The 23,787-nt window shown below is 50.6% G+C and overlaps 1 protein-coding gene across 4 annotated transcripts in view; it reads right to left on the bottom strand.

The window, feature by feature from the left end:
* Nucleotides 1-23,309, bottom strand: part of Smco4 (single-pass membrane protein with coiled-coil domains 4) — a 52,284-nt gene extending 28,975 nt beyond the window's left edge. The window contains exon 1 of one of the 4 annotated variants that reach the window (XM_017595724.3): nucleotides 23,172-23,309. The gene's annotated coding sequence lies outside the window, so the exon portion shown is untranslated. Of the gene's footprint in view, nucleotides 1-16,682; nucleotides 16,931-22,688; nucleotides 22,820-23,171 lie in introns of those variants that run through there. The other 3 variants (XM_063265724.1, XM_039081705.2, XM_039081708.2) reach the window with 3 other exon arrangements.
* Nucleotides 23,310-23,787: the final 478 nt, after the last annotated feature.

The following is a 23,787-nucleotide window of genomic DNA, read 5'->3' as shown; positions in this document are numbered from 1 at the left end:
GGCTGCAGCCAGTCTCCACTGCACCGCACTGCTGGAGAAGGGAGAGGAGGAGCAGAGAGGGACATTTGCAGAGTGAAGAATGGCTCTGCAGAGCCAGGTCTGGCTGGCCTCGTATGTATGACGTCCCCTGGGAAGTATCTACTGACTCCAACCAAGAGCGCATGGGAACACTCACACTCAAGCAGCTCACACAGCTATCTGCTAACTCACAAAAGCCACTGACGGGACACAATGGCAACTTGTTCACGCTTACTGGGCCTCAGTTTCCTCTTCTAACAATGAGGGATCCACCACCTCTCCTAGGAAGGTGGGTGGAGATGTCGTAGAGGGTGGCACTGTGAGCCCAGGTCTGGTGCGGGGCAGTCACTCCACAAGCAGGCCTGGGATTATCACCGCAGCTTCTACTTCTGGGCCAGAGCAGAATCTAGGGTTTTCCAGTCAGCACCTATTGCAGACTGGAGGGCGCCCCAAGGCCAGCTGTCAACGTCCCAAAGTTCACTAACATCTTAGATACAGAGAAGGCATTTGAACGGGCTTGGCCAGGATCATACATGCCCAGTTGGTGAGAGCTGCCCTTGACCGAGGCCTGAGTCTACGTGGCCTTTCTGGTGCCAAGCAGCCTGCATCACAAAGGCACTGTGCCCAGAAAGAGACCCAACACAGGAAAGGTTAAAGAAACAACAGGCTTCCTGGACCACAGGATGGCTAATGCCAGGCTCCATTCATGCCCCATCCCTCCCCTGCGTCAGGATTACCCAAATGTGAGCCGCCACTAATACTACCCACTGGCTTCTGGAGCACAAGGCTTCTGGTGCACACGTGTGTGTGTGTGTGTGTGTGTGTGTGTGTGTGTATACATACATGTATAGGGAAAGGTCGGAGTGAATCTCAGGTGTCTTCCTCAGTCAGTCTCCACCTTGTTTTCTGATGCATGGTCTCTCATGTTTTACCCAGAGCTTACCACAGAGATCTCTTTTTTATGTTGGTACTAGAATTCAAACTCATGACCTCATAGCAAACCCTTTACCACCTGAGCCATCTCCCCAGATCTGAACTGCTCTGCTGATCTAAGGTCTAAGACTTTCCCAGTAGAGGGGGAAGTATGCCCAGTAGATGTGGATCAGCACCTCAGGTAGGGTAGATGCTGAGAGGCCTGGAAACAAATGCATAAAACCCAAAACGCATTGACCGAGTCAAAGAGATAGACAGCCAATTAAATGGATCCTGGAAAAGCCAGGCAGGAAGACTCTTTTGACAGAAACGATCGATTTGACCTTTCCCTCTTCTCCAGCACTGGAATACTTCTTGCATTTCCTTGGCATGCTGTTGCCCCAGTGCCTTCCAACAGACAGCAGGTGAACAGGAAACTTTCTTTATGGCTGTTTTAAGCCAACTTGTAATGGTGACAAGTCACAGACAGGCCCAAGTCCGAGTCACCAGTCCAGAGGCAAAGGTCTTTCAAAGCACGGTTTATCTAGTGCTAAAACCCGGTGGGTAAGAAAGGGTCAGCAGAGAGGATCTAGGAAGCAGGCAGAGACCAGAGCCGTGGGGCCTTGTCACTTCAGACTTCATACTCTTTGACATGAACAGGATCTTAGAGATTCCCTGAACAAAGGCACTGCTCAATCTGTACTTCTTGAAAGTGTGGATGGCTGTACAGGGCTCTATCACACAGAGCCATTCCAACTCTTATTTAATGGCAACATTCACATAGGACACACTCACAAGCACACCCAGCCTGCACTGGAACAGTGGCATTACCTGTGACCCTGGGCCACTTTAAGGTCCTGAGATGATTTCGCCAACTGTCCAACACTGACAACCCCAACAGTGCCGCCCTCTGTGCTGTTTCTGGGGATGGGTAAGTCGGTGTGCACAAAGCCCTCACTAACATCAGCCCTGGTTTACAAAACCAGTCACACTCGAGTCTCGCCATCTAAATCTGCCTCACTACATGCAGAGCCTCCAACACTTTCCATCCCACCTCTTCCTTCTTGGATCTTTGAAAAACTGATTTCGGAATCTAGTGACAAGTGTGATGACCTAATCTTTGAGATGCTGGCTTGAAGCCGGGGGTGCTGAGTAAGAGCAGCAGAGCCCACAGAACTTGGTGAGCACTCGTGAGGGGCAGGGAACAGAAAGATCCTCTCAAGTATCTGCAGAGGAAGTGGTACCATTAGTTGGGGATCCAAGGAGGAGGAGCAAGTTCGGCCTGTGGGATCAGAGGAAGACTGTACTGCTCCCCCACACCCCTCTCACCCTCCACAGAGTGGCATCCAGCAGCAAAAGGCTAACTCTCACAGTAACGGTTTGATTGGGTCCTAAGTACCACGCTTAGATGCAGTTTCTAGAGTCGCATCCTTACGTTGATCCTGAAGCCACCATTCTTACAGCAGGGTTACAACTGTTAAGCATTGCCCCCACAGCTAAGGACCTATGTCAGCTCCTGTCATCCTCAGGCATTCCCACTAGGCTGGTGACACAATGACACTCAGAACAATGCAATCACGTAAGCCATCATGCCAGCACTGAACCCATTTAACTCCAAAACCAAATCCACATGCAATTACTCTGAAATCTTAGTACCATTATCCTTGTTAGAGAGGCATGGAGAACATCCTGTCTGACTTAAGAGATGGCATTCTCTGCTCCACAGGACATAATTAACCCAGGGGGGAAAAACCCATTCTTTAGGCTCACAAAAGGCCATAATTTATCAAGAAGCACTCATTCACTTCCTACAAATACATAGGTCAGGTCAAGCAACTCCAGGATTACAACTTGAAAGATTAACTGTGCTCACAGCACAATTTGTTTAGAAAATTAATGATATTCAGGACAGTGGGTTCATTAGTGCCAGGCAGTTAATAAAACAGTCATGGAAGTTGAAATGCCCCCTCATCTCCTGTTATAGTCACTATGAGAAAGGCAAGCCCAAGGACTTGGCAAAAGGTCACGATGTTTACTGCCTGCAACTCTTGTGTGTGTAAGTCACCGAGGAAAAAATTCTATTCATCTGGGACAAGGACAGGATGGAGCTGAGGGAGAAGACATAGTGAAACCTGTACCCTCCCTGATAAACCTTGCTGCCCACTGAAGTCTTCCTTCACCCTTCAAAGGGCAGACACTATCCGTAAAGCACCGATGATAAAATCCTAGCCTTCTACAAGGCAGCAGCTGGGATGTTTGGCAAAAACAGATGTGAAAGGAAAGGTTCAGTGGACTTGTCTGCAAACAACAATATCCCAAAACTAGACAGCCCACCCCACCAGTGTGGAAAGACCATGGAGAAATAAAACTATGTCTTTACCCATGTAAGTAGACCCTACCCTCCCACTGCCACTACCCTCCCCTCACCATGAACCAAGGGAACCTTCCGTAGGCCTTAATAAGCTGCAGGATCTGTAGGAGTAAGGGAAGGGTAAATCTGAGCGAATGTGTCTGTGTGCATGTATATATGCCTCTGTGTGTGTGTGTTTGTGTGCGTGTGTATATGCCTGTGTGTGTGCACACACAGGTAAGAAGATGGGTGTGTGTGTGTGTGCCTGTCTAACTGTGGCGGGCAGGCTGTAAAAGCTGAGTTCCTTGCGAAGAGAGAGCAAGGCATTTGCCCTCTTCTCTTCCTTTCTTGGGTTTTCTCTTCCTCTTTTAACTTTAGACCCAGGCCAACTTTGATCACTGAATCCTCCTGCCTTGGTCTCCCAAGTGCCAGAGAAACAGGTATAAGCCTCCATGCCTGACTCCCTGCTCTGTTAACTGATGCCTGTCTGGCTTTTCTGATTGACTTCGTCACTCTGGAGAACAGGCTGTGCCAGGTACAGTGTCTCACAGATCGTCCTCTCATGGAAGTCACATGACTGTGGAGACTTCTAGAGGTCTAGAGAACGGAGCACACTTTACCCTTTTCTCCAGGGCTAACCTAAACCTAGGTGGATAGCTAATGCCTATCCTAGTCTAGTGTTTGCTTCTCTCCAGATACAGCTTGTGCTGTCCTCCTAAGCAGAGACAGATATGGATGTCTGTCAAGCTCCTGCAGCGTGCCCAGCAACTCCCATCCAGTCTCTCCTGGCCATCCTGATGAGACACACTAATTTTAGGCTCTCCTTAAACATGCCGAGAAGACAAAGAGCACATCCCAGACTAATTTACCTATGGCACAGAGAGATAAGTCAGGACACCAGCCTGCCAACCCCCCACACTTCCCTCCTTCAGCCAGAGAAGAGCTCGCCCAAGAGCAGCCCATGTGAGGCCACTGTAAAAGCTCACCTTCATGAAGACATGTAGCGCTATCTGTCTGAAGTTTTTCAATTGAGCTGAGGCAAGAACCCAGTTTACTGCTACTGGGGGTGTAACCCAGTACACCCATTGTGGAAGAAAGTATGGCGGTGTCTTAGTCACTGTTCTACTGCTGTGAAGAGACACCATGACCAAGGTAACTCATAAACGGAAGCATTTAGTTGGGGGCCTGTTTATAGTTTCAGAGGGTTAGTCCATCATCATCATGGTGGGAGCATTTCAACCAGGAAAAGCAGCAAGGGACAGCCCGGGCCGCAGACAAAGACAGCATCTGTGGTTGGGTTGTACTCATTCCTTGTCCACATGCTTGTTCTTGGTAAAACCACGTTTGCCTGTGGGATAATACGAACCCCAAATATCAAGGTGCATCTTTAAAGCCCACATCTGCCACATCTCTTCAGAGGTCACACCAGAAGCAGCAACAGCAGATTAAGTCAGACAGGGTCAAGAGGAGGCCGTGGGAAAGACAAGAAAGACTGGGAAGCCATGTGCAGTACACTTACACCTGCACCTACGTCTCTCGGCAGCGTTCACAAGGGTCGTGGTCACCAGCGATCGGAAAGCTGACAGCGTGGTGGGAACACAGGGATAGAACCGAAAGAGCACGCAGTGCGCCTTTAAATTAAAAACAGCACAGCTGAGTGACTTCAAAAGACAAGGCTGACATTTCTGATCTACGCAAGAGACTAACGTGGCAGGGACGGCTGGCCAATCAGGTAGCAGGCAGGGGAGTTGGCAGGATTCACCGCACAGGTGTTCAGTGAGGCAGTCAGCGGCCATGAAAACAACTCCATTAACTCGTTGTGCATTCCTGTCCGGCAGAGGCAGCAGATCAGCGTGAAGTACCAAGGGCAGGCCAGAGACTCACTCTGCAAACGGTGGGGCCGGGCGACAAAGACACACATGGATCAGATTACACAAGACTGACTCTGCAATCCCTCTCCAACTGGAGGCCCAGGCACAAGGAAAGAGAGCAAGGGATTGTGGTTCCTAATCCTAATCAGGGCCTCCTCCAAGGAAGCAAAGAGAGAAAGAGGCAAGAGATGTAAAAGCCAACGCCAAGGCGAAGGGATCACCCTCACTTGTCACCTCCCTGAGTGTGAGACTCCACCAAACTGAGACTTGACACAAACGCATCAGGCCAGCCAAGCATCAGAACATGCTAGCAAAAAGCAGGTATAAGAGCTATCTCCTCACGGCCGGGAAAAGAGGACGACACTGTGGGTTTAAATTGAGGCAAGAAAAAAAAAAGTGGATAAAAAGTGTCTATAAACTGAAGACAGGGACACTCCATGACATGTTGGGGGAAGGGGAGGAGGGTGCTGTAGACATGAGGGAGAGAACAGCCAGAGGCATCTGGAAGGGTCCAGAGCAGGGGAGAAAGCAGTCACCTGACCGTGGCCAGCAGGCTGGACCTGGCCAGGGGCGAAGCCGGAGCAGAGGGGAGGTGGAGGGCAAACATGAAGAAAAGGACCAGGACAGCGCACAGCCAGACCAGCAGTGCTGTGAGGTGCTGGGAGCTGGGGAGGGAAGCACACAGCTGGAAAACGTTAGGGATGAGGAGTGAGAGGAGCTGAGAAGAGCCAGGAGTCAGCAGGGACTCTGAAACACATCCCAGCTTTCAAGGGAGCCCGCACACCTTTACTATGCTAACAATCGCCAACTCCTCGAACAGACATTTGTTCCTCTGACAATGGTAAGGGAATGGTTCCTTTGGTAGAAGGGAAATGCTGGCTTTTGTCTAACCACCACGACCTGGGGAAATGGGGTTCCCTTTGGACCTGACACAGGACTGTAGAGATGACTCAGCAGCTAAATCTTTTGCCAACAAATGGGACCGAAGTTAGGGTCCCCAGAGCCCATGAAAATGCCAGGGGGGTGTGGAAGTGCACTGGCAGGCTAGCAAGGCCAGCCATGTCAGAGGGCCCTGCCTCAGAGAACACGGTCAAGATGATCAGGAATGACTCCCAACTCCAATCTTAGGCTTCCAAGTTTATGAACACTCGTATGATAACACACACGCACACCCTCACGCACACATGTGTACCTACATTCATGCATACCCCACACACCTGTGCAAATGGGAAAAGACAAGACAGTAAGGTACTCAACGGGATCATGGGACGGGAATCCAGCCTTAGGCTAGCTGAAAGTTTACAAGCTTAACTACTGAGCTTGACTGTAAGGATTCTATGTTGCTTCCCAGCATGGGGAAGAGATACTATTTCAACCAAACTTCAAGAGAGAAACTGCCTATCATTGGCTAATTCTCAGCATGTACCACTGTTACCTACACACACACACACACACACACACACACACACACACACACACACAGCACTTACAGAAATAAAGAACAGAACCATATTAACTTTGGGAGGAAGAGCTCATGGCACTCAAGCCTAAACTACAGAAGCAAGCAGATTCAGACTTGAAACCAAGGGTTGAATGAGGAAACCCAACACATTCTCCCTCAACAAGCCCTGTGGGAGTATGTGTAGGTGGTCAGCTGTGGCCTTGGTGTACTGCAGGGCCCGAGAATGATCTCAGAACACTGTGTTTGCCTCCAGCCCCCAGATGGTCCAGTAAAACTATCACTGGGCTGGATACAGAGCCACCAGGTCCCCTTGCAACTGTAACGCTATTTTAGAAAATAAAAGGTACCAGCTGACCCAGTTTCATCCGGCTGAATTCCAGCACAGCCTCACTTCCCCATCTATGCCTAATGTCCTGTGTTCTCTAAAGTGCAAAACCAGGCATTTCCTCAGCACACACCTGCTCTGCTGAGTCTTCCCTTCCACAACCACCATCAAACCACAGGTTAAGCTTCAAGTTCAGTTCCAGAGCTCTGGAAGGGTCCTCCTACAGGGGCATGGCTCCAGCTGCACTAGGACCTAAAGTGTCTCACGCCATTTTTCTCAATTCTAAACACAAAACCAAGAGCAGCAGGTGGTGCGTGTGGATGCTAGGCACTGTGCCAAGGGCTTTTGGCTTAAGCCATCTTATTTCATCCCCAGTATCTCTGAGGCAGGCGTCATTTTCAGACCCAGTTTCAAGATAGAGGGCTTATCCAAAGTCACATAAGAATTCATACCCAGGTTTCTCAAGCCACACAGCCCAAGGTTTTCACGGTCAAACACTCGACACGGTAGCAGGCTGCCCTCTGAGGCATCAATAAACGGATCCCTAAAATAAACTCACAGTAGGTACACTCCCCCACATACGGCATCGTGTGGAAGGACCAGGGTGCAGGGGGACCAGGAAGCAAAATGCCCCAGGGAGTGTGGAAACGCAGAAGACCTAAGGAAGAAATGATTTGAGAGAAAGATGAATGGGCCCTCACAAAACCAGGTTGTCCTGTGACAACCTGAGTGTAGCGTGACTCCCATCTCCTCCGTGACATCTATACAATCTTCCCTGGTGGGAGGATGCATCTTCAGGTGGACAAGGAGAATTCGGGGTTAATTCACCTCCTTGACATTCAAATTGACATATTTGAGGTGGTAGTTCCAGATCCCGCCATTTTCCCACTTTCTTTATTCATAAAGCTAAGGCAAGACCCTCTTTCTGGTCCCTTGTGGAAACACCACTCTGCAAACTGACCTGAACATTTCTCTGGCTGTTCTTTCAGCTGTAAAGTTTTCCCAGACAGGGATCAGCTGGGCAGCTGCTGGGCGCAGGTGGGAAAGAGAAGTTTCAGGAGAGGGACAGTCTTGTAACAGCCTTCATCCTACTCAACCCTCTCAATAGAAGACTAAGTCAGCAGATGGTCTTGTTTACAATGAACTAAGACTCCAAGGCCCGGACTCTGGGAAGAATCCCAGCGTGACTTATGAGCATGATCAGGACGTGAGGCCTCTCTGCCCTGCTGCACTGTTAAGTTCCTTGAATTAAGGAGGGTAACTCAGGACCACAAGGCAAATATATACAGTACTGGAACCTCGAGGACTAAACAGTGTGGGTTGGTTCCTTGCCCCCCTGTACTTGTCTACACTAACATTTATGAACAACAAAGAAGAAAGGAAGGTGAGTGGGCTGGGGGAAGTTCTCACTGGATGATAGGAAATGTAAGAATAAATCTACTAGCTGTGTAGGAGGTGCTGGAAGGAGACCAGAGAGCTTTTAAAGTGATCTCATGATGATTACTTAGTAAATGATGGTGTTAAAAGTGCAGGTGACCAGCATGTATGTTTTAAAGACTATTTCTAAGATACTGTTTTGCCTGGCATGTTGTCTCAGGTCTGTAATCCTAGCACTCAGAAGACTGAGGCAGGAGGATCATCACGAGTTCAAGGCCAACCTGGGCTATATAGTAAGAACCTGTATCTGACTGCACTTCCTGGCGACCTGGGTTTGAATCCTAACACACACAGGTGGCCTAGTCTATAACCCCAGTTCCAGGGGATCTGAAGCCCTTTCCTGGTTTTTCGTACACACTGCACACATGATACACAGACATATAGGCAGGCAAAACACCCATACACATAAAATAAAAAGTTTAAAATAGAAATCATTTATCTATCTCTCCCTTGTCCCTTCATTCAGTCATGAGACTCCCATTGTTTCCCTGAGCCGAGGTCCCTGGCAGCTGAAACCAAGACCCCAAACCACAAGAGAGGACAGATATTCTAGTCTTCGCTCTACTGTGATAACCACCATGACCAAAAACAGCTTAAAGGGGAAAGGTTTATTTCACCTTGCAGGTTACAATCTATCCTCCAGGGAACCCTAGGCAGAAACTCAAGGCGCGGTGTCAGGCAGGAACTATGAGGACCATGCCTCTCGGTCAGCCATCTTATTTAACTAGGCTGGGCCACCTGCCCAGGGACAGTCTGCAAGCTAGCCCAGTGCAGGAAATGCTTCAGGTGAGGCTTCTAATTCCCAGGTATGTCACGTTCACAAGTACTATTATCCATAACAAACAGGGGCACATACAAGCAGGCAAAGCACCCATGCACATAAAACAAAAAGATTAAAATAAAATAAAAATTATTTCTCCCTTGTCCCTTCATCCAACCATGTGACTTCCATAATTTCCTACCGTCCTGTGCCTGGTCCTGAAATCAGGGTTCTCTGCAGACAGCTCCTGGTGAAAGTCTGCAGTAGATTATTCCCACTCTCCTCAGGGAAAGGAGAGGGTCTAAGATCTCAGCTAGTACAGAAACTAGTGACTTCTCTAAGTTGGTGGAAAACTGCAGACAGAGCAACCCATTCGTTGGCTCCTATGATTCAGGTATACAGTATCATGTCTATCTAACCATTGCTTCTTGTGTGTGTTATTACTGGACATTCATAGGATATGGATACAGCAAGGGTATGTAGCCAGGCCCCATCCACAAAGCCAGGAAATGCTGGGGGGGGGGGGGGGGATGGGGAGAACGGGGGGAGGGGTGCTGCTCCTGATGGCGACTCTTGCTGGTACCGAAATACCCCAGGCAGCTTCTCACTGACAACACAAGTCGGTTTAAAACAGACATCTCTTCAGTTTTTCGTTTTGTCTTGTTTTTTAAGAAAAACCTTTTTTAATGACTTACTTTGCTCCTGTTTCAAGTTACCTGTAGCTGCTCATAGCTGACTTGCTGTGTGCTGAAACCCTTTTAGAAGAAAGCACAGCATAGAGGAAGTGCGCTGCTTAAGTTCTGAGTTATCAAGAAATGCACCTGTAAGACGGGGACAGACGGTAGCGGCTCTGAGGAATGCTGGCCAAACCAGTACCTGGGTAGACTGCCTCCAGGTTCTAACCAGCCATAGTTGACATGGAACAGTAATGTTCCTTTCAGGACTTTGCGACCAGCTTTGGGGGCAAAGCTAGAGGGAAAGGTTAAGCACACAACCACCTCCAAACTCAGACTCGCTCCTTGAACCTGCAAGGCGGCAGGAGAGATGAGAGACTGAAGAGCGAGCGGAACAGCATTGTTAACAGCTGGAGCACCCACTGGGCTGGTGGGCAGCAATGATGTCACCATCTGAACAGTGCAGGGTCCTAGCCCTCCCCGCAGCACTCAGGGGGCTCACAGGGAAGGGCACCAGGAAAAACACCAAAGCAAGAGAAAAGTCAATGAATGTGACAAGGAGCCATAGCCTCACACGAACTCCAGCTAACAGTACCTCGCACCCTGCAGGCAGGTCCCCAGTACCGAGAGCCACCCTTTTTTCAAAGAAGGTCAAAGCAGGCTGCAAAGCTTCAACCAAGCCCCATCCCTCAGAGGATACTGGTCTTCCAAGCTCAGAACTGTAATACAAAGAAAGGCTAGATGGACTCTGACTAGCAGGCCTCCGTGAGTGTCCTTGGCTCCACTGTTTCCACACAGGCATGGGAGCAAGCGGCTGCTCTAGTTTGATCCCCAGCCATCCCCCATGGGAAAGAGAAAGCAAACCCTTGCCTTACAAGCTGTCAGGGAGGGTTTTGTGAGGAAAACCTCAACAAGTAGCAACTCAACAACAGCCAAAGCTACTGACTTAGCAAAGTTAGGTCGCTACAAAAATAAACTCGACTTCTCCAGAGAGGAGTTCACACAGTTAGTGCATGAGGAAATCCGAGAGGATGAAGGATTTTCAGAAAACTCCAGCGAGTAGAGTAGGAAGACCCCGCCCGCCACCCCACCTCCTGAAGGGTCCCCTCTGGTGTTGCTCCCCAGAAGGCCTGGGGGGTCATAGCATCGCCTACTCCAGCATCTTCACTCTATAAATATACCCCGAAGCCAGCCAGAGTGCTTCCGGCCCGTGTCCTGGGCAAACGAGGACAGCTGGGTTTTCTCTGGAAACTGAACATCCATGCAGCACAGCCACACTCAGTTCAAAACACATATCCATGCCCTACTTAGTCCTCCAGTCTCAAAACAGAAACCAGTGGACAGCGAGACGAGGTGACTTCAGCAGAGCTCCTGCAGAGACTGTCCCCCTGTGTCACATAAAGCATGTGGCGGAGATGACTCAAGAGTCAACCCAAGGTGCTGACACAGGCACCCAGCTACTAACTGCTGAAGCAGAGAGCTGCTGAGACGCAGAGGGGCAGAGGCTGCCAGCTCCTCTCGTGCCCTTTGAGCCCCCAGCAAACACTTCATCAATGCTGACCAAGGGTCAGTGCCCATTCGTGCTACTGATGCTCTCCCCTCCTAACCGTGATTTCACTCACAAAACCAGGGCTGCTGCTACGAGGGTGTCCCCATCTTTTCTCTGGTTGTTCTTGAGTGTCTTGCACACAGAGAACCTACCAAGGTGAGCACACAAACACCAAACATACAGAGAAACATACAGAGAGGGCTGAAGGCAGGTTCAGAAATTGTGTGCAGTCTGGGAGAGCACAGATACGAGCTAAGCAACTGAAGCCACCTGCCTCCAGAAGCAGAGTGGAGGGTCAGCCAAGTCCTCCTGACCTGGGCCTTCACCCCTGCCTAGGAAGCAGGACCCTGGAGGCTGGACAGCAGGGGACAGCATGAAGCAGTAGGGATGTTGGCCATGACTCCTAGGAGGGTCTAAATGTGCCAAGCGTCCAATGAATAGAACAGCCCTACCTCAATGGGTTCCGTTAGGTGAGGAGATGAGGCTAAGGGCTTGCCCGATCAGGAGAGAGAAGCACAAGGAACAGAGAGGACCACCCTAGTCCCTTCATCCATCCTGCAGGTTAAAGGTGAGACAACTACAAAAGCAGTAAGCTTGGGGGGAGGTTCTCTGGTGAAGCTGCCTGCAAGTCGTGCACCGAGCGCCAGGATGAGATTTCCACACTGGCACCATGACGAGGTGGCATTTCCAGTCATGCAGCTGTTTCTGAGCCACCCATGCTCCGGCAAGTAGGCCCCAATAATGTCTCCAACCCAGAGAAGCAAGTGACCTCCCAAAGCAGCAGGAATGAGGACAGACTTTAGTCTTACAGTACTAATCTGGGACTCTGATACCTGATCTCTGGTCTCATAGCATGCAGTAAGCCTGGAGCCCCACAAACATGTCAGAGCCCACATTCAATACTATCTTGGCCAAAGGAAATACAGGGACAAAGAGTGGAGCAGAGACTGAAGGAAAGGCCATCTAGAGACTGCCCCACCTGGGGATCCATCCCATATGCAGACACTAAACCCAGACGCTACCTTGGCCAACAGAAGTTACTTATTTACTAAGTGCTCAGGACAGAGACAAAAGCCATCCAGGAGCTGATTCACAGGTACAATGAATCATCATTGGCTAAGAGACAAGGGTCCTCACTGACCCTGTAGCATCTATAGGACACCGCCAAGTCCAGCTTCCTGAGTGCCTCTAGCAGAGAAAGAATGCACTTTAAAAAGCAGTTCTACGAAAGTCCTTTGGATATGCTAGAACACACCCCAAAATAACCCTCTCACAACACGCATGGGTGGTCGACAACACTGACTATGGTGTGTTCCAGAGGAAGTTGGGGAATGAGTGTGTATCTCCCCAAAGGCAGCTGCTCCTGACACAGGCAATTCTATTTCCATCCCCACTTACACATAATTATCCTAAACCATGTTCTCCACCGGGGCCTAGGCAGAAGTACCATGCAGATAACCTCCAAACACGAGGGGCCCCCTCTGTGAGTGAAGGAAGCAGACCCACCCATGGCCCACCTCTCAGGAACTTTCCTCACACAGAACCAGGCCCTTTCCTTCCGAGACCACAAGAGGAAATTCCTTGTCAGTTAGACATGACGCCTTTCTTCAGCTCTGAGTTATGTCTTCAGCAGACACACAAACTGACCCCACAGGCCTCAAGCAGGCCAACCTAAATTTCCACCTCAGTCTCTTCTGACAGAAACTTGGTGTGAGTTACAGAGTGAGGTCCTGGGTTCACGAACTAAGAACACAGGGCAGTTCAGCTCCCTCCATGGGTCTCCACCAACATCCCTGCATTTTCAAGGCTAAACAAGGGAGCTGACTGGATTTTGCTGCGTCTTGAGTTTACAGCTTGCAAAGATCTGTGTGCTGAACTGAAATTCAGCTTTTCCAGTATCTGCCTGAGGCAATGGCCACCTGAACTAAGTACAGTGTCCGCCACTCTAAAATGGAGAGAATAGCACCTATAGGATGAGGGGGAGAAAGGCCATGTTAACTCGCAGTTCAACAGCTTTGCGAGCTATTTCTATGCACATATGCCACCCAAGCCTCATCTTCACACATGGAGCAAATGTGAGGGGAGGTGGGTAAGCAAGAGAGTCAGGAAGAGCAGTGGCTCTGTGGTGAAGCGAGATCTAACTTCTTCCTTTTAAAACCCATAGACAAAATACCTAAGTCCATTCACACATTGTCCGCGTGCGCGCGCGCGCGCGCGCGTGCACACACACACACACACACACACACACACACACACTGTCCTAGCTCTAAGACCTAATACAACAAGACTAACTGCTTATTCTGTGCCTCTGGAGACGCTAACACAGAAAGAGGTAAGGAGAACCTCCGGTGACAGCAGAGGCCATGATTGTGAACAAGCAGCAGATACCCTGAGCCTGAGAACTGTGGCAGAATAAACTTGTGCTGCGTAAGCCACTGCCTCAGTGCTCTGTCACAGCAGCCCTAGGAAACCAGCACCCCTGCAAGATCCCTTAGCCAGCACTCAACAGGACCAGGACCTTGGCTTCTTTCACTCACTGTGGATTCCCTATGGTAAGCACAGTGGAGATGCAGTAAGAACTTGCTCGGCGAGTAACAATCTAACAGGGGGAGGGGTGCCACCTACAGCCTAGACAGGCCCATCTGAAGAGGATAACGCTCTAACTTCCCTCAGAGACAGACAGACAGACAGCCGGGTCAGGAACTGGACTGGGAACTCACCCAATTCACAACACTCACTTCCCACAGGTAGCAACCTCCTTCCTCCAGGAGGTCTGCCACAGTAGTGACTGCGGGGCCAGGGGGCAGGACCCAGGCTTGGCTCTCCTCTCCATTATACTGTGACCTTGAACAGGCACCTTGCCCCCGGGGGGCTCAGTGTCTGTATCTGTCAAATGCAGTGTGTAATAAAAACCGAGTCAATCTGCTCTCTAACAGGCTAACCATGGCTCGTTTTAATTTGAGCTCATTCTGAGAAGCCAGACCCAAGTGAGGCCTTGATTCTGCTGACTGTTATTTAGGGCAATACCTTTGGCACCCACTATACACTGCTCTCAAGTCTCTCTTGTGCCGCAGGCCACTATTATTCCATTTTTGGTTAGGGTTTTGGGGGCTGGGGGGGATAGGTTTCTCTTGGTAGCCCTGGGTGTGTGGAACTCACTCTATAGACCAGGACCAGGCTGGCCTTGAGAGATCGGCCTCCCTCTGCCTCCCAAGGGCTGGGATCAAAGGTGTATGTCACTGCGCTCCTTTTATAGCATTAACTGTCACATGCATCGTCTCTGTGACTGAAACTCTGCCTGCTCCCGAGGACTTCCTGCATCTATGCAGGGAGCACTGGGACCCCATAGACCACATGCTCATTCACTAAGCACAGCCTGCAGCAGAGCTGTCATTTTACCACACAGACGCTAGCTACATGATGTTCTGCTGGCCTTGGGTACCACCTTCTCTACATTCACCCTGCAGGCCTCAGATATCTAGTGGTGATGGTAGGGGGGAATCAAATTAGGGGCTTTGCACGAACTTGTCAGCATGTGTGTACATGCGCGCACACGCACACACACACACACAGAGTGGTATAAACACGATTGACACGGGTGACTGGGGACAAGGAAATCCTATGAACATCAGCCTGGGTACTGCTGTTAGGAGTACAGAAGTGTGAGCCTAACAGTTAGGCCTGAGCCAGAATTCCAACACCAATCACCTCCTGTTCCTCCTGGGACGTCAGTAACCTCAAGCTATAAATTGACCCTGAGCATCAGAGCCTCCAGCAATAAATGTCACAGCCAATACTGTCCACACCTGGAAATAGGTAACATGGCGGTGTGCAGAAGATGGGGAAAGTCCCTACTGACTCTCAGTCTGGCCAGCTGTGTGACTTGAGACACGTCACCATTCAGAGGTTCTACCAGTCACCTCAAAACACACAAGAGAGCTCACTCGAAATGAAAGTGAAAAGGCCTTTGCCCCTGGGGCACTGATGTACACATAGGAGTTATTCGCTGGAAACTGATGGGTTGAGATGAGATGCCTGAGTTCCTCCCCTGCCAAATTTGAGCCTTCCGCCTGCACTCCTCTCGGCTCCCATCTGTCTCTTGGCAGACACTGGTCTTCAGACCTTCCAAAGCTAGCAGGCTGAGTACATTTACATATGGAACCAACTGAGTGTACAGTCGTTCACTCAGAAGCCGTGACTGGGCACTGACTCGAGACGCCTCAGGAGGTGAAGGTGCTTTCCACACAAGCCTGACAACCTGAGTTTGAGTCCCGAAACCAATATGAAGAAGGAGAGAGAAAAGCAGCACCACAAAGTTTTACTCCACGCAAGCACCATGGTACCCATGTAGTGCACACACACACACACACAACACTCTCTGTCTCTCTCTGTCTCTCTCTGTCTCTCTCTGTCTCTGTCTCTCTCTGTCTCTCTCTGTCTCTCTCTGTCTCTCTCTGTCTCTCTCTGTCTCTCTCTGTCTCTCTCTGTCTCTGTCCCTCTCTGTCTCTGTCTCTCTCTCTCTCTCTCTCTCTCTCTCTCTCTCTCTCTCTCTCTTAAAAATTTAAAACCATTGCTAAGAAAGGAATTTGCACATGAAGAAATGGCTTCGATCACTCAGTACCTGCTGGGTAGATGTTAAAACTCTATGAGAGAACACACAGAATCCTCAGAATGACACTGTAACTTATGACTTAGGTGAGCCTGGATCCCCAGAGAGGACACTGAAGCTAGAAACTTTGCTCTAGTACTAGGATATAATAGACTTGGCCCTCCCACTTGATGAGGACTGACCAGGAGTTGGCTTCCAAAATGGCTGGGCTCTAGAGTCCCTTCCCTACCCCTCTGCCCCCACCATCCCTACTCCAAACCTCCCTCCACAACAGAAGATTGAAATGGTCCAGGAAGCCAAAGTCTCTGAAGTCCACATCCCAGGCTGTGGACAGCCCAGAGGAGTCAAACTCCGGCACCATCTGTTCATCAGTCTGCTGACTACCTGCTAGGAATCCAGAGTTTCTCCCGAAGACCCCAGTACATGGCAAACTGTCAGAGCATCCCACGGCAAGCCAGGAGCAGGGAGGACAGCCACACAGCTGGAGGAGCAGCTGCCCCACACAAGACTGCCCCACACAGACTCCCCACCAGGATTCATGAATGGTACAGCATCCGGAGGTGCACGGTCTCCGGAAAGACCAGTCTCATGTGATACTTACACAAACCCAGTTCCTCAGGGGAACCCATCAAGACATTCCCAAGGACCCCACACCAAGTTCCAAGTGTCCTGTCACCATACCAAGTGTCACCATACCAAGTGTCACCATACCTACCTTCTGGCAGAAGTGGAACAAAAGTGAAATCAGGTCTGGCTCCCAAGTGCCACACCGCTACCCCTGGCAACACACTGCCACCCCTGGTGACATGGTGTCTATTTCACCCTAAGCAGAGCCAAGCAAAGTCTCTCTGGGCTTCACTAGAGGCCCGCCCACTCTGCAAGTTAAGATCTCACCACTAAGATCACCGATAAGCAATGGATGTCACAACTTCACCAGAAATCGGCAGGATGCTTATAAAACATAATCTACTTCTTCCGCTCAGCACAATGTCGGCCAGTAGGAAAATGGGGAACCTTGTAAACTGTAGTAGAGGTCAGGACATCTAAGATCGCCGAGGGTACTGCTGCTGTGATGGGCTGAATTAATATGAACATCTGACAAGTCATTCTAGTCACAGAGAGACTCAGGCACCCTAATGCATGTGCAGTGGGTAATGGAAAACTTCATGAATCCATGATGATGAACTTCACGAACTTCATGATGTTGCCCGCCAACAGGAAACCAATTCGTAGGCTGATACACCTATATCCTATGCTGTAGACAAAAGTAAATAACTTCCCAATATAAGAACAAGAAAGGTAGCAGAATGGTGCATACAATCAGATCTAGGCTTGTGAAACAAAGAACTCTTATGTCCATGCATCTAAATGGGCAGACAAATGGCTTGGAGATACTCATCCAGTTGCTAGAACCAGTTAGTTACTGCTGAGGACTCAACAGGGTATCAGGGAGAGGCTGCACAGCTCAACGCACTGCTCTTCTCGTCCGCACTCTTTACAGGGGAAGGTGGGGGTGCTGGGTCATCTAAGAAAACAAATGGTCTCACTGCAAACAGTGCCACCCAAACAGATTCCCCTGCTGGCAAAACTGCACCCCAAGTCATGTTTGTTTCCATGTTGCACTCTAGGAGGAGCTAAAGAGGCCCCTGCCTAATTTCTGTGCCTTGACAACAGGTCAATTTGGGATTGACAGGGGAAGAGGGATGCGGGAGAGCTGTGAGGCCTTTCCTACCTTCAACCTGCCATCGCTCAGCGCACCAGTTCTGGGCCTTTCTTCGCATACATGCACACAATGTCAAAAGAGAATCCTCTCCAGGCAGCAGAGAGGTCTTCCCCATCGGCTCACTAAGCATCCCTCAGGTGAACCGACAAAGGGGTCTGGACAAGCTCTACCCGAGGTGCTGAGTGCCAGTGCCCGCGTTAGTGGGAGAGCCAAGACTGGCAGAGAAGCCTGCTCAGTGGAGTCTCTCCACTCCGGCAAGCAGCCCAGGAATCTCTTCCCTCACTCCCGAAACCCAAACTGTATCAGTACACAAATCAGATGCCTCATCCAACAGAGCAGCGTTAGCACGGAGAGATAAATCAGCGGTCTCCTGGCTAAATGTATATTTATTCCTCCTGCTTGCCAGACTCACAGCACTGCTGTAGATTTAAACATTTGACAAATATCTTTTGTGGTTCCTGGTAATAATTAAAACAAACAGATCCCAAAACACACACACACACACACACACACACACACACACACACACACACACTTACTTACTTCTAAATAAAAAAAAGCCGCCAAAGAGGCTTTGCTGCAGACATAATAAACAAGACGTAGGCATGATAGCTACAGTCTGCAGGAAGCACGCTCTTCTCCACACAACGATGCTGTACATACCAAAGAGAGGCACCTCAGTTCAAGGATGCGAGGTAGTCAATTCCAAGAAAACATAAGCAGTGAGGTGGGCCTGCGCATTGTGTCCACCAGCAGAGGCTGCAACACATGCTGAGAAGCAGTGCGGTGAGGTCCAAGGGGTTACCCAACTGCTCCCTCACAAATACATAGCCCAGATAAGGCCAGAACCTGGGCAACTGATCTCCTGCCTGACCAGAACGAGAACAAACAGGAATGCAATCCAGAAAACACACAGCCGTAAGCAGATTCACTACTATCTCTAGCTCAGATAGGGGTGACGACATAAGACGTGTTAACAGCGTGTTCTATGTGAGAATTCCAGTCACTCTCGTTCCAGGGCTCAGACTCTGCTCCAGACTAGTCGAGCTCTGCTGCACAGGCTGCGGCCTTTAGAGGAAGGCTCCTCCGCTCCTTAGAGTTGGGCACTAATCACAGTATACACACCGTTGCTGCTTTCCCCAGCAACCCCACACGGGCATACACAGAGAACTGAGGGCTAACCCTATCACACCTGCTTGGGGACCAGCAATTATCAGAATGCAAACTACTCCTAAACTAGGCTTTAGCCTTCTAGCAAGTTCCATTTGAACGCTCAAACTGTATTCTTAAGTGGGGCTTCAGAGCCCAACCTCAATTCTGAGAGGCCCCTAGAAGTGATAGGGTCAGAGGGAAGCCACAAAGGCCTGTCAGGTCACTCAGTCACCGTCTCTAGCAGCCCAGTAGAAACAAGGTGTGCTGCTACAGGTTCCCTTCTCCGCACCTTCAGGACCAGAGCTCAAGGCTGTGAGGACGAGGAACAGGGAAGATGGCTCCTCTCTGAACTCCAGAGACCAAGATCTTCCCATTCACAGTGTGCACCCTGTGCAGCACAGGGCCAATGTCACGGTTTTTACATGGGCTGTGTTTTGAGCCACTATGTTGATGGACTCTTCTCGACTAATCTCCACTTGCTGTGTTTCCTACTCCACACAGGCCACTGAACAGTCTTCCTCAATACAGACTTAACCTTCTCTCCTTGATGAAACTCCCAAACTACAAGACAAAGGCTTTAGCCAGAAGAGAAGCACAGCCCCTCCTGCCCAGGACCAAGTAAACAGAAGCCATGGTCTAAGACTGAGTATTTGCTGGACACGTGTCTCTGAGCCATCATGACATCTGTGACAGCCTATCAAATTCCACAAGCATGCTTCTGAACCTTAGAGACAGCACGGCCAGCCTTTCACACCTGCTGGACACAGGAATCTGTGAACCATCACTATGCCAGGCTTTGTGGATGATGTGCCATCATCATCTGCACCGCGTCTGCTGTCAGGACCATATTCTATAAGGACAGTTTAGCTCTCCCAAGAGTGAGCATCTTAAGGCTGTCCCCACCCTGGTTCAGTACACTGTGCTCCTTTTCTTCTCCTAATCAGTACGAATTAACCCGGGAACAGAAGGCAGGGGCAAGCTCTAAAGTGTAGCAACTAGGCTATCAAAATGTAAAGGAAACCAAAAGTAACTCATTATTAAAATAATGCGAGAGCAGTGAAGGAACAGGTCAAAATATAAATTCCTGGGATGTTCTAAACCTCATTTGTTTCCACAATTTAGGAGGGTGACATTTCAAAGGCTCACAATGAAGACATTTCCATGATTTAAAAACTATTTCTTTTAAAATGACTGTCTTCAGGGAACTAGGAGGTACTTTTACAGACTGACTAGATTCTAATAAAAATCCTGGCATCCGTCACAACAAACACCCTCTTGGAATTTAATTTCCTTTTCTGCACACAACCGACTACAGAAGTGCACTGATGTTGCCACTAAGGCAAGTCACAATCTGCCTAGAGTGCAAAATTTGAAAGCCCAGCAGGGAGGCTTCCAGGACTAGGTGGACAGTGGCTCCCCGTATCTACCTCAGTTCCTCATCTAACTACAGTCCCCTTGTACGGTCATCCAGATTCACCTCCTCTGTGACCTCCCTGCCTCCTCTCTCCTCACCTTATCCAGAAGCCCCCCGTTATCTCTCCCTTGTCCAAAAATGGAGAGAAACCCACAAAATAAGCAAAAGAAAACCAGTAGTAACCACATCCAACTTCCAACCTGCCCTTTCTGGCTTCTGGTTTTATTCAGTTCCTTCTAGAATTCATCCATAGCCCAAGGGCCTGGTATGTTCTGTGTGTGTGCTGGGTTTGGTGTGGGGAGGTGAAGCCAGAAGAATTATTCATAAGGACAAAAATGTACTTTAAAAAGCCTTTCTCCCCTGAGGACAATTCCTACTGGAAGACTTAATCAATCCCATTATCTGGAGTGCCTGAGCAAGGAGAGGAAGGAGGGGCCAGCCTTTGGTTCACAGGTGTGGGAGAGCAGCAAGCTCAGGAGCTACAGGAGCAGAACCCAGACCAGAGGTGAAGCCAAGGGCTCAGGACGTACACCCAGGCCCTCTGTACTCCCAGGATTCACTCCGTAGCTGGCTTCCAGTGTCCTCCAGTGCTTAAGCCCCAACACCCCAGTCAGACCCCAGCGTGCTGCGTCTCCTCATGTTCTCGCTGAGAGACCACAACCTTGTAAACTAATAGGATTTCCTGTCCTATCACTGCAAACGGCTCTCTGGGTGCACAGATAGTGCTGTGACAGAACTGTGCCTCCTGGCTTTGCTTCCTCTCCGGTGAACTGAACCCCACCCCGCTTCACAAAGCCTGAAGAGCATCAAAGGCTCAGATGGAAACTAGACTGAAAACACTATTTTTTGTTAACCTAGCAGTCTCTGTTAGAGTCAAGTGCATGCACATGCACACTTTGGCTATTTCAAGGACTGGATGTAATCAGTGAAGCCCTGTGTTTTTCTTTCGGAGCTGGGGACCGAACCCAGGGCCTTGCGCTTGCTAGGCAAGCGCTCTACCACTGAGCTAAATCCCCAACCCCCGAAGCCCTGTGTTTTTAACGTATCGTTTTACCACTATCTTAAACTTAAGAGATAACCATCTACTGTCACTTCCACGGAACTAACCAAACTGTTTTAAGGATTACTGGGAATGGCATGGCCATATCAAAGCCCGTGTGGAGTCTGAAAAGCTGTACATTCGGTTACGATAAAACAAGAAAATCCCTCCTCACCTTAACAACACGGAAGCTTGATCAGTAAAGCGCTGCTCAGCCCAATTACTGCAACTGCCCTGACGGCCCAAATCCGTCTCCCACTTCGGGCGAGAGGCTGCCCCAGCAGATAGACACAGCATACACGACTCCTAAACTAACTGGAGTGGGCTGCACCCACGCGCACCTCGTGCCTACGAATTTACTACTCGGACTTGGGAGAAATCAGCTTAGTTCAGAAACAGCACATGCAATGGGAAGTCAGTCCACTACTTCTAAAACTGGTCCAGAAGAGGTGGCAAGGATACAGTTACACAGGAGAATGAGACCTGGACATGCCTTTCAGGGAGGGCCCCCATCAAGCCAACTGAGCGACCACCCCAGGCTTGAAGGCTAAAAAGAGAAACAGTCCGTGCCCACGGGTGACATTTTCAGGATGTTCTCAGCTCTAGAAGCAACTGTATAGCAAAGACAGAACGGCAGCCCATAATACCCACTACCTGCATGAGTACAACCCTCCGATGTACACCTAGTACCAATTACGACTTTTTGCTTTGTGTGCTCAGTCTTTTTAGCTCCTGTTTTCTTTAAAGGTATCCTAATTTCTTCCTGGGAGCAAACAGAAACCTTTGTACACACAGGAGACTTTAAGTCAGACAAGGCTACACTTCAGGCTCCCTCAGAAACCTCCTCCCGCCTCCTACAAATTATCTGGCTTTTTTCTCCTATTGCACAGATAAAAACACTGAGGTCCATAGGGCTCACCCAAGGTCATGTCCTGCTGACACATCTAGACTCTCCCAAGGGCTCAAGAGGCCCATGGCCTGGCTCCATAGCTATACTCTTCTGCACTCAACTTGGCATGGAAGTGGCTAGAATACTAAGCTTACTGGGGAGGGGACATCAAGTTCATTAAGGGGCACCACATAGGTTGTTCTAATAACACATGGGCATCTATTAAAACCCTGTTTGGAAAGTGGCCAACGACAGACTGAAAATCAGAGGCCATGTCTTCTTGCCATACACTATGCCTAGAGATGTGTTGTGCAGCTTTGAGCAGCTGCTGGCCCAGCCCGGAGATTCTCTTAAACGCTAGGGGGCCCGGAGTTTCGCACTGAGCCGGGAATGAGAGGTTGGGTGGGTGTGCGTGCTTCATGCGGTCCCATCCCACTCTCTTCGGAACACCCGACACATACCGTCCACTCCACGGCCCGCTCAACTTCCCCAGGACAAACGCACCGCAGTGTGAGGTGAATGAGGCACTGGGAGGGGCGGTCCTGGAGCCCGCGACGCAGGAAACCACGCTCAGCTCCTTCCCCACGGGGACCCCGAATGCCACGAGGGCCACCACCACCACTCTCCGCCGGCCCCCTGGGCCGCAGCAGGGAAGAGGCCAGCCGCTCCCCGCCGCCCCGCTGGGTTCCTCGGCCACCCGCCTCCACCTGCAAACGCGCGCCCCTCTGCGGACCGCGCGTGTTCCCGCGTGTCCCCGCGGGGCCGCCTTCCCGCACGGGGCCTCAGCCGCCCACGCCGCACTTCCCGCTCGGCCCCCGAGGCCAGCGCGCCGCCCCAACTTTTCCCGGCCCGGCCCGGAAGGCGCGGCGGAGAGCGCAGAGCCGTCCCGCCCGCCAGCGCGCACCACCCGCGGCGCTCCGGCCTCCCGCAACCCGCGCGCGGAGGCCCCGCTCAGAGCCGCGCGGTCCCCGCAGCCCCCGCGCCCACCTGCCGCCGCCGCGCACGGCCGGGTACGTGGCAGGGGCAGCCGCTCGCCCGCCTCGCCTCTGCTCGCGCCTCGCGGGCGGCTCCAGGGCGCGGGACCGCGGAGCTAGGCGCCCTCTGCCGCCGGGAAGCCGAATCCTGCTCCCTAACCCTAACGCGGGGCCCAGCCACGCGGCACCCTGCGCCCTGCGGTCGCCTAGTCCCCCCGGGTGAGGAGACCCTCGCGTCGCGGCCAGGCCCAGCGGAGGCAGCCAGGCCTGAGCACCCTGAGTCAATGAACCAGTAAATGGGAGGTGGGGGGTCTGGATTGCAAAAGCAAAGTGCTTTCTTGCGTGCTCAGCTGCCAACAGGCCAGGTACACTCAAATGCGCCTCCGCCATTTTTGAGGGGAGAAGGGAAGGTTTAGGGTCCCCGGTTCTTGAGAATGGGTATTAGGTTCTACGTGGAGGGGCTAAGCCTGCCCTGTAAGCGGGCTGTGATGAGAGGCACTGGCTTCCTCACGTGGCCACCCTTGAAGAACTGTGTTTAGGTAGCCATTAGGTACATTCACATCTGGCGCAGGTTAGAGAGCAGGTTAATTAATGCCTCATGGCAGAAGTTTGTCCTGTGACCTGTGCCT

This window comes from Rattus norvegicus, chromosome 8 (assembly GCF_036323735.1).
Source record: "Rattus norvegicus strain BN/NHsdMcwi chromosome 8, GRCr8, whole genome shotgun sequence".
Classification (NCBI taxonomy): domain Eukaryota; kingdom Metazoa; phylum Chordata; class Mammalia; order Rodentia; family Muridae; genus Rattus; species Rattus norvegicus.
Note: the sequence above shows the minus strand (reverse complement) of the source record. Positions and strands in the feature narration are given on the sequence as shown.